Raw genomic sequence first — 15,469 nt, 5'->3', positions numbered from 1 at the left:
AACTCTGGACTTACAGTTCTGAGGCTGGGTAGTATCCTTTTAGCAGCTGGATGTGCCTCAGGCAAGCTCCTCAATCTGTTTCCTACATTGTAGAGAGTCATAGAATTTTGGAGTGGGAAGACACCTTTCAGATAATCGAGTCCAATAAGCCAATTTTACACTTGAGAAAACTGAGGCTTGAAGTTATTACATAACAGTCTAATGTCACATAGGTCATTGGAGACAGGTTGCAAGTTTCCACTAAAAATGGTTTGGGCCAGGTGCGGTGGCTCATGCCTGTAATCCCGGCACTTTGGGAGGCGGAGGCGGGCGGATCATGAGGTCAGGAGATCATGACCATCCTGGCTAATAAGGTGAAACCCCGTCTCTACTAAAAATACAAAAAAAAAAAAAAAATTAGCCGGGCGTGGTGGTGGGCGTCTGTAGTCCCAGCTACTCAGGAGGCTGAGGCAGGAGAATGGCGTGAACCCGGAAGGCGGAGCTTGCAGTGAGCCAAGATTGCGCCACTGCACTCCAGCAACAGAGCAAGACTCCGTTTCAAAAAAAAAAAAATGGTTTAGATGCAGTCACCGACGGGACTCTTTGAGGTCTAAAAGTCATTGTTTTTTAATATCAAATCATTTCAGTAACATTTCTCAATTAGCACAAGTATAGTTCTCACTAAATAGACTTTCTGTTAAAAAAAATTGTTTTGTAAAAAAATCAAGTTTTTTTCATTAATTAGGAAATCAAGAGAATAACAGAAAGAATTAAGAGATAAACCAAAGAGGGAGCCTGAAGAATTGAGTTCTGGGTCTTGTTCTTGAACATTCCATCATGGACCTTGGATAGGTATTGTCAACTGACCTCAGTAATTTGTCATTATACTTGAATGGGACCAGCAATGACAAAAGTCCTTGAGTGGCTGAGACGAAGACAATAAAAATCTTCCCTTGGAAAGAATCCTAGCATTTTTGTCAGAAGGAACAGAATAGAATGAGGTGGGTGTATATTTTGATGGAAAATAATTTGATCAATCATACACAGAAGGACCATAAACATGTGACACTATCTTAGTACACATTTCCAGGACACACACACCGACGGAGAGTGCCCGTAACTGGTGTGCTGACATTTTAAAATAAGAAAACAGCTTTAATTAACACTCTCTGCTAAGCCCTTCTAAAAAGCCAGACTTTCCAAAAGAAATCTTTAGTAACACACCATTAATAGTTTTTAAAATTTCTGAGTGTTAAAATTTCAAAAGCCTTTATAAGAAGAGGTATGGCCATCAGGTACCTTCTGGAGAATACATTTAATTAAGAATGGTTAATAATGTTAAGGCCATGACTGAGCTGTCTGTAACACCAGGCATCAGGGTGAAAACTGATCCTTGTTATGTTAGCATGAAATGCAGGTAATAGAGCAAGAAATGTCTATAATCAGACTGTCAGCCACAGAGCCCAAGATGGTCATGGTTAACTGGCCTGTCTCGAGCACTGTCTTTCTGCTGGAAGCACTCGGTATCCTGCCTTTAGCCTGGCCCTGGCTGACACATTCATCGCCATGGACCCACTAAAAGCCTGCCTTTGCTGGGCAACATGCCAAGACTGCATCCTTTTACTAGCTCCTTCTCACACTGGCCTGTAGTGGCCTGTTTGCTTGTGTGCATTTCCCATTTGACGGAGGCAGGCCCTCCCACGGCACGGGCTGTGTCTTGTTTACCATTTTATCCCCAGGTTGCAGCCGAGGACTCCCTATAGCAAGAGGTCAAGAAACATTTGTTGGATGAGGACATGGTATGATGACAATCCTGGTTGTAAGAATGAGGATGGATTCCCCTCTTTTTTCCTACAAAAGGAGTAGACCCTCACTTTAGCTAGCTTATTCAAGAGTTTTTATAAGGAGAAGGTTCCACCGGATTCTTCAGAAATGACATTCTTCTAGAAAATGACCAAGAGCTGGGAGAGCTTTGTCTTCCTCTCTTCTTTATCCCCCTTTCTCCCCTTGCATGCTTCATTCTCCTGCTCCTCACCACACAGCAGCTTTCTTACTCTTTTCATCACAGTGCACCTGGCTGCCTCAAGCTCAATTCCACACGACCTTCAATTCTGTTGCTTAAAAGCACTGATGTAAAGCATGAAGATGTATCAAGTCCACCAGGCTTAAAATCCAATGTACTCACTGTAGAAAGTAGGTAAAAGCCTACCACAGTCAAACATTAGTGTGCTCCCATCAAGGGGGAACTGCCAAAACCCTTTGCCTCACATTTGCCTCCAGTCGCCTTCTAGACCAAGATGGCAGACACCAAGACTCAGTTCCCTCTCTCACCTCAGCCCTGACCCCACCTGCAAAGAGCCACAGCCAGATCTGTGCCTCTGTTCCATGTATCCTCCCCACACCCTCACAGAAGAGAAGGATACAACACTATGGCATTATTTGGATTTACCTGATAGAGCAAAAAGAAGTCATCAAGCATGAGGAATATTTTAGTGGTCAGGTCACTAGTCTCTGATGCTGTGACATGTGTCCAGAAAGTGGTACTAATAGGGGACTCAGTCTCCTCATTCAAGCTTTCTGATTTGCGGTGTTAAGAACCAGAACTTTAGAACCACCCACTAGCTTCCCTCTGCAAATGGCCACCATGGCCCAGGAACAAGTCAAACCTGGAAGGATTGTGAGTCTCATTTCTTGCATTTTGAGGCTACAATGTCTGAAAGGTTCTCAGGCTTAGGGACCATGACGACTCACCACTGTAGGGGGCCATTGTGATAGGCACTCCACAACACCTGGAGACTCCCTCTAGCAGGTTTTGAAACCCATAGTCTAATGACAGCCTGTCATTCAATTACATTTATGAGAAAATAAAAGGCTATCTAGATACAACTTCCGTGGAGGGAAGCTTCCAGAGAAGGTAGCATGGGCTTATTGACACTCCAAACATGTCTGTCAAATATATACTTACATATCTAAAAGTAGATAGTTCCCCTGGGCAAGAAGATCCTCTGGCAGACCACTGACATTGTGAGAGGTAGTACTTAGGGAAAGTTACCCTAAACACAGGCACCCAGGGAGACTTCACTAAACACTAGTACTGAAATGTTCACTTCACCGATGTTCTCTGCACCGGTTCCTGGTAGAAGTAACTAACCATTACCAATATCTCATTCATCTCTCATTCTGGCTAATGGAAGACTGCACAACTCAGCCCCTTGCATTTGGGGGCTGGAGGGCCATCAGACTAGTTTCTGGCCAATGGATTGATCTGAGGTAGCAAACAGCTCCAGTCTCTCTCCCGCTGCTGTGGCCAACTAGAAGTCCATGTGTTCCAGGTGGTGCAATTAAACGATGGTGAAGACGCCATCAACCATCAACCTGGGCCACAGATGACTGTCACTGGCACTATCATTCACCCAAATCCCATTGAATATGCAGTATATTGAGAATAAACTCTTACGTTAAGCCATTGAGATGTTGGGGTTTTTTTAGTGCATAAAACCAAGCCTATACCCATTAAAACACTCAATCGTCTCAATTAAGTTGCAGATGAATCAAGCCTAGTCCTTAAGCCAACAAAAAAAGGTTTGCAGAAGGCCTTTGACCTTTGAGCCACCTTTCAGAATTAATAGGACTTCTGGTTCTTCCAGAATTGGGAGAGAGAGAGTACTATGAACTATAAGATTATGAAACATAATTCTAAAGGAGCTTAATATACAACAGCACTTGAGACTCTGCCAATTAATTTGGGACTGGAGAAACCAACCATGGCTAATCAACCCAGAGCATGCCAGACCACCGCCACGAATGCTCATTAAGAACTATCTTCACATTCAGATCAGTGGGTCATGCAACTCCATAATTTCTTTAAGACAATGACACAAAATTGCCTCCCCACTTTTCTGCCTTAAACTGAACACTGCTCTGACCTAATTTCCTACAATTTTGTTTCCAGTCATTTTTTTACCCTCAAACAACCTTATAATTGCGATAATGAGGCACATTAGAGCCTACAGAAGTTTTTAAGGGGAAATTAGATCAGTTTAGGGTACTGCCCTACCAAATTAAGGTAATTATCTTGAAATTCAAATGCCACAACCAGAATTCAGAGCATCCTACTTACATCCGTGTCACTCCTCATCATAACCACTGTGTTATTAATAATTGTCATTCCAGAAACAAGTATGCCATCAGCCAAGGCAGAGGAAATCACAGAGTTCTCTTTAATTCAAGTCCACGCAAACATGGCAGCTCAGACACCTTAGGATCCAGCAACCATCTTGGTCTCACTTGTCCCTAGGGACTGCACTAAACACTCTCCAGGGAACACTCTATTGCCTTTTCCTCTCAATAGGACTGACTCATGGCCCTCCTCCTACCACTATGACCACTCCTTCTTAGTCTCCTTAATGGAGACCTCCCGTTACCTCCCCTTAGTTATTGACGTTCCTCAACGGCCCATTCTCAGTCCATTGCTTTTCCTGTGTTCTCCCTGAATAATCTTACCTACTCTCATCTACCAAATACAATGATGCCCAAACTCCCCTCCTGAGATCTCATCTCATATACCTTTGCACCTCTCCACTCAGATATTACATAGACACTTCAGAGCTACATGCTTGAAATAAACTCATCACTCTCTCCCAATCTCTTTCCTCATTGGTGTTCTCTATTCTGTTCAGAGGGTGTACTGATGGAATGTGTACCCCAAAAGACATGTCCACATGGAAACTCAGAATGTAAACTTATTGGAAATAAGCTTTACAGATGTAATTAAGTTTAGGATCTCAAGATAAGATTATCCTAAAGTTGGGGTAAGCCCTAATCTAATGACTGATGCCCTTAGAAGAGGAAGACAGAGGAATATTTGAGACATACAAAGGAAACGGTCACATGAAAACAGAGGCAGAAATTGGAGGAGTGCATCTGTAAGCCAAGCACACCAAGGATTTCTGGAGCCACCAGCAGTGGAGCAAGAAAGAGGTATTGGTTCGTGAACACAAAAATACAGTTAGAGAGAAGGAGTAAGATAAGATCTAGTGTTCTGTAGCACAACAGAGTGACTAGAATTAACAATAATGTATTGTATATTTCAAAATAACTAGAAGGATGGAATTGGAATGTTCCTAACATGAATAAATGATAAATGCTTGAGATGACAAATATCCCAATTAGCCTGGTTTTATCATTACATATTGCATGCGTCTATCAAAATTTCACATGTACCCCATAAATATGTATAACTTATGTATCCATAAAATTAAAAATATAGAAAAAAAATTTTTAAAGAAGGGGAGCAGGACAGAGATATGGAGTGGATTCTCCCTCAGAGCCACCACAAGGAACCAATCCTGTGGATTTTATTTTTTGGACTTCTAGCCTCTGGAACTGTGAGACAATAAATTTCTGTTATGTTACACCCCCAGGTCATGGTAATTACTTACCATAGCACAGGGACCCTAACACAGATGCCTGCCTCCGGCCATCTAAAACCTGGCAGATGCCTTCCTCACTCCCTTCCCATTCCCAAGCAATCGCCAAACCTTGCTGGCTCTTTCTCCAACACATTCCCCACACCTGCCCTCCTACCCCACCAGTCTCCACCATCCTATTGAAATCCTCACCATCCTTGCCTGGAGTCCCATCAGAGCCTCCACCCTGGTTTCCTGGCCTCAATCTCTCTCTCTCAAGTCCAGCCTTTACACAGACATCAGAAATAACTTCTTAAACACAAAGAAGAGGCCCTAAAGCAGTGCTTACAGCCCTTCCTTGCCTCGCCCCATGCACTCCTCCAGCTTCATCTCATTCCACTACTCACTTCCCATGATCCCCTGGATAGCACCTCAAACTCCTCCAGTATCTGAATTCCTGAGGTTCTCACCCCCTTGCATTTGCTCAAGCTTTCCCTTGGATTGGACCACCTGTCTTTCCTTGGATCGGGATCACCTGTCTTTACCCCAAACCCTTTACATCCTTTTTACCTAAATAACTCCTCACTACTCATTTTTGATATTCCAGCACGTATCACCTCCCCTTAAAAATCATCCTCCCCTGGCTGGGACCCAAACACGTCCAAGAGTGTTGGCCATAATACTTACCATTTAGGCACCAATCAAGCACTGCTAATGCTGGCCACAGCACTGAGCCAGGGTCCTGAGGCAACCTCATCCCCTGCAGCCTCACCAGGTTTAATCCTATCATTACTGATTCTAGTGGTGGAGCAACTGGAGCAGCCATACCAATGCATACTCTCCAAATATCAGCTGTCTCCATTTATAGTGTTAGACCTACCAAACTGCATTATAATTACTTCTGTGTCTATCACCCACTAGGCTAGAAACTACTAGGGCAAGTGTGGAGGTCTCAATTCATCTTTGTATCCCTAACAGCCAGCAAGCACAATATCTGTCAAAAGTAGACATTCTATGAGACTTAGCTAGGTGCACAGATCTGAGTGAATTGATGAGTGAATGAACACATGAATGCACTAAATATAACAAGAAACTATTAGCTCCCATTAAATTAGAATAGAGGAGTTGTAGCAGAAAGATTTTGTGTTGATTCGAGGAAACGTTCTGGCAACATAGGACATGCCCTGAAAGTCAGGCAGGCTGAGTGCTCCCAAATGGAGGGTTCGCTCCTGAGGTCCTAACTGGGTGGCTGACCTCTGCCCAGCTGGTTCCGAGGAGCATAGAGGCAGTGCGCTCCCCAAGAAGGAAGTGTCAGGTGACCTATTAGTGGGAGCAGAAGTACAGTGCTCACTGCCTTGCTTCTTGGATTGGGCAGTGATCCACGCGTGAGGGCAGGAGAAGGATGGTTAACACAATAGGGGTTTTGCCAAACTTGGCTGCTTGACAGTGGAGGCTCACTTTTTTACCTTCCTGAGTAGCACATCAACTATGACCCATGTTTAGATGCTTATAACTTGGCCTCCTACCCTAATATATCATAAGAAGAAACTCCTAGGGAATTTTAAGGAGTGAGAAAATGCTGAGGTCCCATCCAGAGGCACTAGAAGATCCCCTGAGACTGTCATGAGGCCTAAATTGTCCGTGAAAGTTTAGCCACAATTACAGGACTTAGAAAATTTCATCTATACATATTTGCACAATAATACTTGCAATTACCTAGTAAAAGAGATACGCTAAATGCCTCAGAATGGAAGCTTGGAGCTCAGTGAACAGTAGAACAAGGCATACCTGACCAGGTGGCAACATGGAGATGAGGTTATCTGTGAGACTAAGGAGGCACTGGAGCCAGCTGACCACCTAGCACGTCAGAGGGTGATATGGCCTACATGAAAACCTAGTTTAAAACAACCTTGATATAAACTATGTGATGTGGTTGCACAAATGTATAATCTCAACACAAACTCAGCGAAACAAGGAGATGAACCAATACACACAGGGCATGCTGAGGGGCGAGGAGCCAATGGCAGACACTCAACTACCCAGCTCTAGCTTTGCTGCAGAAGCATGTGAGCTGCCAGTCAAAACCCACCCAGAAAGCAGAGGACTGCAGAGGGGTCCTGGGAGAGAAAGGCGAAGAACAACGTGGACAAGAGTTATCCAATGTGAATTTAATTCCATTTCTGCTGTGCGGCCAGTGATGTGAATTTCTTTGCCATCTCTTCAGAAAATCTAAGGCCAAGTATCCGCTTCTCATTAACGCAAGGTCACATCAGATCTGCTTGGGGGATACTTGGAAATACCCAGTCCCGTTTCAAGATGGCCTTGGGCGAAAACACAATTGCCTCACAGGCTCTTATGTCACCAAAGGAAGACAACTTACAGACACAGTTGTTCCTCAGTATCTGCAGGGGAGTGGTTCCAGGACCCCCAGAAATACCAAAATCTGCAGATGCTCAAGTACCTGACATAAAATGAGGTAGTATTTGCATATAACCTGCATCCACCTGTGTACTTTAAACCATCTCTAGATTGTTTATAATGCCCAATTTTATGGTAGAGGCACCCGACAGCAATAACTTGACTTGAGCATATCCAGAGAATGACTGCGTATGGCGGATGCACCTGAGCATGGGTTCAGCGTTCTGAGCTAAGGATTCTGGGAGTGGACAACCCAGAGATCAATTGGTTCCCTATGAGAAACATCTGAGCCCCCGACCCGACCCATAGTATTATATATAAACTGCATGTGCTCTGTAAGTAGTTGTGGTTCTCCTGCCCAGCCCGCCACCACTGGACTCTCTCGTGGTGTGTAAGCCCTCCAATAAAACCCCATGACTCATTTGCTGCCTCTGAGTCTCTCCTTCAGACTCTGGAACCTGGTGCTATCCCCACTGGAGTCAATAAAGGTTCAGCACAACACCAATACGATGTAAATGCTATGTAAATAGTTATACTGTATTGTTTTTGTTAGGTTCAAGTTCAGTTCCAGCCCATGCTGAGGTCTGAAGGGAGTGAATGGATGAGTGGCAAACAGTAGAAAGAACACTGGTTGGGGGCATAGGTAGAGTGAAATACGGCTTTATTCAGCAGCTTTCTCACACTGTCCGCTCTGTATCAGCTGCTTGAGCTGGCTGCTCCCACACACAGCTGCGCAGCCGGCTCTTCCTTGCCTTCAGGGTCAGCAGCTGAACTCTTTCTCTGGGCACAGGTGCACCTGTGCAGCGTCAGCAGAGCAATTAAACCTTTTACAGACAATGGTGGCTTAGAGCCACGTGATGGTCTTCCATCATTATGGCTACATAGCTGTGATAACAAGTGGAGTTATACACCTGTGCTCTAAACTCGCTGAGTCATGCAGGATATTTACCTCAGCCCATGCCCACCTGGCCGCAGCGCAGCCATGTACCTTACAGCTTTTAATTTGTATTTTGTATTGTTGTATTGTTTAATATCTTCAATCCATGATTGGTTGAATTCGTGGATGCAGAATTTGCAGATACAGAAAACCAACTATACAAGGAAGTCAAATAAGCATAGGGTATGAAAAGGGACCTCACTCCCCTTTTTATTCTCCTTTTGGGCTTAGATTCTGTTTATTTCTTAAGGGACCTTCAGCACTGTTTTGTCTAAGCTGCCGTAGCCCTATGGTCCTGTGTTGTAATTAGTTTTAGCCATCAGCAGAAAGCACCTTTGTTTCATATCTTGAAAGTCAAAACCAATCAATACACCCTACACTTTATTCCTCCCCTGGTCAATCAGAAGGTCAACTGGAAAGAAACGCTCCACCCTGGGGATGGTGGAAATCCCTAGGACCACAAAGAAAGCAAAACGCACACTGCCTTCTTCCACTTTCCCCTGAGAAGCTGTCAGAGGTGAACCAAAGGGCACTGCCGATGATGGCAATAATGAATGTTACAAGTGAACCTCAAAAAGCGGGTGCTGGGACCCAGACGAAGCTCAAACACACGTTTCCGCGTTGGTGCCTTTTCATAGCCTGGGGCCCCACTATTAAAAATGAATATATTAACTGGATCACAGCCAGCCCTTTTAACTAAGATTCCGATTTGCAATTTAATAAACTGCTGCCACAGTGACTAGTTAATGAAAACTAGAGCATTAAGACCCCCCTCAAACACCTCCTTGCGGGTCTTATAGAGCTGGTTATCGATAGCACCCATTTTAAACACCGAGCCTCATTTCAGAAAGCCTCAAGATCGCATATGGTTTGCCATGCAAGAATTCTACAAAATGATTTTAAGTCTGCTTATAAGGTACAACGCTGCTTAAATCCAAAATGGAACACTGTTTTTATATTACTCCTTCTGGAGAACAGTCATATCCCCCAGGTATTTACCATCAAATAAAATGATGGCCAAGCACAGGCCAAGAGCAGAGACAGCCATTGGGTGGCTGTCAGGCAGCTTGGGAAGAAACTACTTCTGCCATTTTTGTGCAATCCCAAGGAAAGGAAAAGTACGTTCGATAAGAGAAGCAGGAGGTCACGCCTTGGCATTAATAACTTCAGTGAATCAAGCACAGGCTGTGGTCTCGGTTCAGTTGCCACTCACCTCTGGGTTGGAGGAGAAAACATCAAGGTCCAAAATTAATAGAAGCCACAGGCCTTCCCAAGCAAGTCCTAAAGGGGTGGAGCTGATCGGTGGAACAAGAGTGCCTGTGGGGCCGCTGTCCCATAGTACCTGGGTGGCATTGGATTCATCCTCAACTTCACTCCAGAGATGCAGCTAGACAAGCAAGGCAGATACAGCTCCCCAAAGAGTGAGCTCAGAACTCAACTAGATTTAGGTCTACAGACTCAGCCCGCGGGAATCTGTGCTAACACTTTTCAGGTGACTGACTAAGGTAAGGCTGATCCCACTTAACAGTGCTGATGAGTTATTGCCTTCCGCTGTGTCAAAATAGCCTCCACCTGACTTTCAAGGCTCTGCATGGCCTGGCCTAGGCCTACCTGACCAGCTTGATTTCTCATAAGCACCGATCTTCCCACTGTCCTGCAGATTTCTTGTTTTTTTCCTGCTCTCCTTTTCCAGGGACCATCCCTCATGGTCCATGAGATAAAACCATCACATATTCTCTGAGCCTGAGGTTCTGAGTTGTCAGACCCCAGGGCGCCACAGGAATGCCAGCCTGAGGCCTGGGGAAGCCGCATTTTTACAAGGCCTTCATCAGGAGACATTGCTCGAGGTCCAAATCCAGATCCCTCCTCAACGTCGCTCCCTCATGATCCACCCAGGGTTTCCCAAGCTGCAGGATGTGGCCCCCTAGTGACATCAACTGGGGGACTTGAGAGGGAGGTGAGCATCTCTAATGGATTGCAATCAAATTGGAAGTGTCAGGAATTAGTGCAGAATCCCTCAGAAATATCTTGTCCTCAGAATGGTCTCCCTGTTGGTGCACAGTCACCCACTCACAAGATAACGGTGTGACAGGTAGGACCCAAGGTGGGTTGTTGCTACAGGAAATTGGAAAATGATGATCTCAACCCATAAGCTCCAACTGTTTTTTGTCTCACACTCCATGTTTAAAATGTTTGAATATAAACTCCCGATATATGTATCAACTGTAGTATACCAATTATATTATTTATTAACTTTATACATGTGTACTACTCTATGAGATGTACCTTATAAACATGTCCAGAAGTAGAAATTAAACGTTACATAGAAAAATAAATAGAAACATAACTTCCAATGTTTGCTGCTGTGTCCATGCCAGAACCTGCCCTTTGGAGATGATGACTCCCTCACTTCTCTGAGTTCCACCTTTTCTCCACCATCACAAAATTCAGCATTTAGAATTTATGATCCCTGCCCACAAGTTTCTCAAAATCTTGTAAAGTGTCTGGTGCAGTGGCTCACACCTATAATCCTAGCACTTTAAAGAGGCTGAGGCGGCCAGATTGCTTGAGCCCAGGAATTCAAGACCAGCCTGGGAAATATGACGAAACCCCATCTCTACAAAAAATACAAAACTTAACTGGGCACGGTGGCATGCACCTGTAGTTCCAGCTACTCAGGAGGCTGAGGTGTGAGGATCGCAACCGAGACCGAGATCATGCCACTGCACTCTAGGCTCAGTGACAGTGTGAGACCCTGTCTCAAAAAAAAAAAAAAAAAAAAAAAAAACTGGTGAGGAAACTGATACACAAATATGTCAATATGATATAAGACAGAAAGTGGCAGGATGCAAATGTGAACAAAACGTTGTGCATTACAGAAGCGGCAGCTCTCGGTCTTCCCGAGAGAGGCAAGGAAGACTTCATCAAGATGGAGATGAGTGAGCTGGATCTTGAAGGCTGGATGGGTACATGCCAGGCCACAAACGAGGTGGGCTCTCCAGAGAAAAAGAACCAATGGTGTTCAGCTGTTCGTGCCCTTCAGAATCACATGGGCACTTTTAAAAAAATACTCTGAACTCCTCCTCTCAGAATCTGACTCAGGAGGCCTGCACAGGGAGGGCCCAGCATTTGCATAACACTCCCATCCCCTTCCTTCCTCACCCCTGCAACAAGATGGCAACAAGTCATGGAGGAGCTTCCTCTGGGGCTGCAACAGTAGCTAAAACTTGATTTAAAAATCAAAGCTTCTCAGTGTGTGGGAGTACCATAAACATAGAAGCAAGCAGGTCACTCATGCAAAGCAAAGCAATTTTTTCTTAGATTGATACAGTTCAGCCTCGAACCATGTATTAGTCAGCTCAGGATAGTATAAAAAATACCACAACTCAGTGGCCTAAACAATAGACATTTATTTTTCACAGCTCTAGAAGCAGGGAAGCTCAGGATCAAGGTTTAGCAAAGTTTAGCTCTCTTCCTGGCTTACAGGTAGTCACCTTCTTACTGTGACCTCATAGGGCAGAGAGAGTGCTCATGACTTCATCTACACCTAATTACCTCTCAAAGGTCTCCACCACATTGGAAGTCAGAATTTTAAAGTATAAATGTACAGGGGTGGGGAAAAGGCACAAACATTCGGTCCATAACACGCCACTTACACTAAAGTGGCAAAAGGTTTAATACCCCCAAATGCTGTTTGGCTATATATCCTTTGTAGAAAATGTTGTTAATCATTTCTCCAGCTACCAGTCATTCCTCTTCATTCTTTTTTTTGGTAAACTTCTTCTCATACTTTCTGGGATTCTCACCTTGGCTCCAAAAGTAATCACTGTAGCTCCTAAGTGATTAATTTTGGGATAGAAATCCACACAGGAAATCCAAACCTAGGAGGGACAGAGACTTTGGAGACTTTGGCTGGGACTGCTAATGGAGAGACTAGTATCTTGTGTTATATTGACATATTTCCTTTCCCATTCCTACCTGAATGATGAGCTGGATAATGGTAGACAGCCTGTGGCAGTCATCTTGCCGTTGTGGGATGGGGAAGGGGCCTTTCTGCAAAATAATTCATGTAGGAAGTAGAGCTCATAACTGGAAAGGAAGCAACCAGGGTATGGTAACAATGCCAGAGCCCTGGAGTCTGGTCCACCTTTTCCGTTATGTAAACAAAAATTTTTCTACTTTTCTTTAGGCCAGTTGGAGTTGCATTTTCTATTACTTACAAATGCGAGGGTACTAATGATACATCTTCCATGTCCCAGACACACCGTGAGCTAACTGGAAACTCCTAGCTCCTCTAACGTCTATGAGCATGGTAGGAACTTGGTAATTTTTTACTGATTAAGTGAACAAGCAATTCTTTTCCAAAGCAGAAACATACAAGTTACAATGGAAATTTTTATCTTTCCAAAGAACGATTTTAGACACAATTATCATTGTTTACATGATCATATGTTTAAATCCACTTTCTTTAGCGTTTAAAAAAGAAACCATAAAATGTAAATGGCCAAAATGTATTTGTTCTGTATACACAATATATGTGATAAACTGAAGTTATGAGAGGTTCCTCTGATCTTCACTAATCCGATTCTATAATTTTCTAAGATTCCCTTCCAAAACCCAAATGTAAAATTAAGATTAAGGGGTCATTATGATTAAGTTCAGTTAAACATTCATCCATTCCACAGTAAGTCAACCAATAGGGACAGTGTGATTTTAAGTACCAAAGCCCATACCAAGCATTAGATTCATGGACCAAATGTAGATGTCTTATAAACTATGATGAAACTAGACTTGATAAGCAAAGGAGAAGAATGAATTATACCACATTGTTCCAGGCATTTTGTAGAAAAGAATTCTGTCCTATCTGCAAAATTAGCCTTCAAGCCCTCTAAGATCCCTTCCAACCTAAATTTTAATTACTATTTTCAATGTTTCCACTTCCTATTTTGTAAGTTTTATAAAACTGGGAAAAAATATAATAAAAAAGATTAAAAGATAGTAATTCCTGGGTTGTCTAGGGGCAAACATACTATATTAGGATTCTTTGGTTGTAATTGACAGAAACTCAATTAGAATAGTTTGGGCAAAAGAAGGAAGCCCATTGGCTCACATTAAACACATTGTCCTTGCTAAAGGTGGGGAGAAACTAGAGACTCAAATGTTTTGGGAACTCTGTTTTCACCTTGTTCTCAGCAAGTATACTCTATTATTTCAGAGTAGCTGAGTCCTGAGGTCAGATGCAGAGCTGCCAGCTTCCCTAAACTTAATTTTCATAGCTTTTGACCAGAAGAAGAAAGACTCCATTTCCAGTCTAAATCTCCCAGGAAGAACTCTAACTGGCCAGGTTAGGTTCAATGGAGGGCAACCAAACATCCCACTTTGCCTGGGACTGAGGAGGTTCCTGAGACATGGGACTTTCAATTTTGGAACTGGAAAAGTCCAAGCAAACCAGAACAAGTTTAACCCTAGTTTAAAGCCACCTCCTAACCAATTACTGTGGCTAGCTGTTGCCAGGGAGTTGGAATTTACAGGGCCCGTTCAGACCTCACAGTGGGATGAGGGGAAAGAATGATTTCCATCATGAAGGTTAGACATGACCACTAAAATGTGATTACTGTCAGTCAGGCAGCTGCTCCAATTTGTTTCTATCATATATACCTACTAATTTGGCAAGTATTCCTGAAACCATTCCAATCAAATAAACTTATCATGGAATTTTAATTTCTTAAACTCACCACAATGAATCATTTCCATTACTGCTTCAATGTAATAAACACTACCCTAATGAACCGAAATAGTTAATACACAGCTTAAATCACCTCCATATCTAAGAAGCCCAACTCATTTCTTAGAAACTATCCCACTAAGTACTACATTAATCATTTGTCATGTCTTCAAAACTACTATACTCTGTCAAAACACATCTTATAGTTTGATATTAAACAGTCTGAAGCATTTGTAACAATATAACACATGCATACTGTCAAATTGCATATTTCACCTTCTAGCAATTTTCTTTTCTTGAGAACTTAGTTTCTCCTCCAAGCGCTTTAGAATTGCTTGAATTCTTTAGCTCATTCTTTCAGGAAATAGAATTAATATTTAAAGGCAGTAACAGGGTAATTTCAAGAATGTCTTAGTAATAAGCAGAGTTCTCATAACATAAATTACCCTAACCTTTTAGTAGTCTTATTCCCTTTTCCAAGTCACACAATCAAGATAAGCTGGGAAAGGGGAATTTCAATTATATTAAATCTCCCAGGAACACTTAGGTTTGCTGAACAAAAATGCAAAGTCAACAAATGCAGAGACACATGGACATATCTCAGTTGTTGTAGGTAGCCTGTGCTTTTAAGAAAATAGATTCAGTACCACGTGAGCAAAGTAGTATAAGAAAATATCCTGGGTCATGAAGGCACAAAAAGTCACAACTGCCTACAGCTCTCCCACTCTCAGAATTTCAGCTGACCACTTTTGTTCCAGTTGTACAAATTGTTAGAGTACTCACTCTGGGGACCACTTATTGTCTCCACTGATGTCTCTGGCATGAAGGATCTTTTTCTCCTTTGATTCAACAGATTCAAGTTAGATATTTCTCCAAAGAATATTTAGTAGAAAAATAAAGGCAAATAAGCAGAAGAATATAAAAAAGGACAGATAAGGATATATTTACAGAGTAAAAGTGCTTTGTTCTGAGGTTGCTGAAATAAGAAAGGTCTTGGGTGGG

General features: G+C 42.9%; 2 protein-coding genes across 2 annotated transcripts in view; both read left to right on the top strand.

The window, feature by feature from the left end:
• The window catches only part of ROPN1L (rhophilin associated tail protein 1 like), a 918,600-nt gene that overhangs the window by 485,874 nt on the left and 417,257 nt on the right, over positions 1-15,469 (top strand). The window lies entirely within an intron of this gene.
• The window catches only part of CCT5 (chaperonin containing TCP1 subunit 5), a 739,483-nt gene that overhangs the window by 503,922 nt on the left and 220,092 nt on the right, over positions 1-15,469 (top strand). The window lies entirely within an intron of this gene.

The sequence above is a fragment of the Macaca thibetana genome, chromosome 6, assembly GCF_024542745.1.
Source record: "Macaca thibetana thibetana isolate TM-01 chromosome 6, ASM2454274v1, whole genome shotgun sequence".
Lineage (NCBI taxonomy): Eukaryota > Metazoa > Chordata > Mammalia > Primates > Cercopithecidae > Macaca > Macaca thibetana.
This window is presented reverse-complemented; position numbering and strand designations above follow the sequence as displayed.